Raw genomic sequence first — 2,066 nt, 5'->3', positions numbered from 1 at the left:
TTCCACTGAACATTTTACAAAAACACATTTACTGGAAGAACTGTGCAGATGCAAAGTTTGGTAAAATAATTTCTGTAAAATCTCCCTCAGTTTTCTATGTGTCCACGTTTTCCAAAAAAAACGCTGTTACATATCTATCCAAGTTAAGATTCAACGACGTCTGCAGAAAGAATGAGGTGTCAGATAGGACATGACACATTGACTTTGAAAAAGTCTATTTTGGTTGTTGAACTACAGTAAGTGAAGTGGATTTACACCCGGTAACGGAATTGCGGTATAAATTTCATCATGGGTCCCTAATCTGTACTACACAGAAATGCATGAATAGAATGTCATTCTATTCATGGTAATGTTTCCTAAATAGGTAGGCTACACAAATGCATAAATATGCAATATCTTTCTTTGCATATTTGGGTATTATTATTGAATGAGCTTTGCCCCCAAACAAAACCAAATTTGGTAGGTCCGGATCGGACCAAATCTGAACCAATCACAGACGTCTATGTTTCACAATGTTTGGACATCAAAGTACAGTACAGTAGAGTACGGTACAGAACAGTAAAGCAGAGTACAGAAGAGTACAGTAAAGTAGAGTATAGTTCAGTACTGTACATTAGTGTAGTCAACTCTAGTGTGCTCTACTGTGTACTGTACTGAAATCTACTGTTTAGTACTGTACTGTACTGTACTATACTCTATTTTTCTTCACTGTACTGAACTCTACTCTACTGTACTGTACTGTCCAAACTTGTGAACCCAACTGTGGTTTGTGACTACTAGGATTTCCCATTGTAGCCAATTCAATTGCAGAAATTCCGTTATCAATATTTAGGAAATTCTGTTACTGATTTGGTAACGGAATATCGAGTTTTACTCACTTAATAATTCATAAACAAAATTGATATCAGTAAAAACAATATAACTAATTGATAGGTCTACCTTTACGTGTTACTTCTGTGAACTTTCATTATCCTCCCTCCTCATGAGGGAGAGAAATTAGTTTTTTCTTTGACTTACCTGGGGAAGGTCCTGTGTAAAAACACTACAGAGGTAGTAGCTATAGCAGATGAATATGGATGGGGAAGTCCCCACTGAATTAGCAGTTTGTAGGACACTACTTGCTGACGCTAGCTAAGAAAGTTCTGATTTGTTTGTAATCCAACTGCTGACTGATTGAGAAACAATGATGCGGTGAATCTGACAGGAAGTTGATGCAGTGAATCTGAGCGGAAGTTGATCTGCCCTATTAAAACACACACACGCAAACACAAACGTGCACACACACACAGTTACGTGCCTGAGCCATGAGCAATCTGTGCCCATGTGATCCTACACGCTGCACCTGAAACACACGGCAGCATACTCACGCTCCAGTTGCGCAATCCTGTTAGTAACCATTCCAGTTACTGTGTGTGTGTGAGTGTGGACTGTGTCACCTTGTGAGAAACTCTGTAACTCGTCACCACATCTACACTGTTTTCCTAACTGGCAACTCATCACATACCCTGCTGCTACTGTTTATTATCTATCCTGTTGCCTAGTAACCTTACCCCTACCCATATGTGCATATCTACCTCAATTACCTCGTACCCCTACACATCGACTTGGTACTGGTACCCCGTGTATATAGCCAAGTTATCATTACTCACTGTGTATTTATTCCTCGTGTTGTTAACTTTCCACAAAAAAATATCTCTCTGCATTGTAGGGAAGGGCCCGTAAGCAATTCACTGTTAATCAACACCTGTTTATGAAGCACGTGAGAAATAAAAATTTATTAGATTTTGAACTTTAAAAAAAAATAATCTGCGAGCTAGACATGTAAGGGATTAAGTTTCAGGCCACTTATTCACAGACATGTTACAGGGCGCAGGAAACTTGAGCTAACTGCGCCCTTTGAGAAAATCATTGCCAAAAATAGAGCCATTTGACATTCTGTGTAAAACATAATTACAGTAATTGGTACATTCTTAACAGGCAGTCAAAACAATATCTCAACATGGCAACATTTGACTCCAATTTCAGCCCTGAGAATGTGGAGGGATGGTATTTGAATAGTATTCAAG

The sequence above is a fragment of the Coregonus lavaretus genome (genome assembly GCF_964263955.1).
Source record: "Coregonus lavaretus genome assembly, chromosome: 38".
In the NCBI taxonomy this organism is placed as follows: Eukaryota; Metazoa; Chordata; class Actinopteri; order Salmoniformes; family Salmonidae; genus Coregonus; species Coregonus lavaretus.
The sequence above is the reverse complement of the archived record's forward strand: the minus strand, read 5'-3'. Positions refer to the sequence as shown.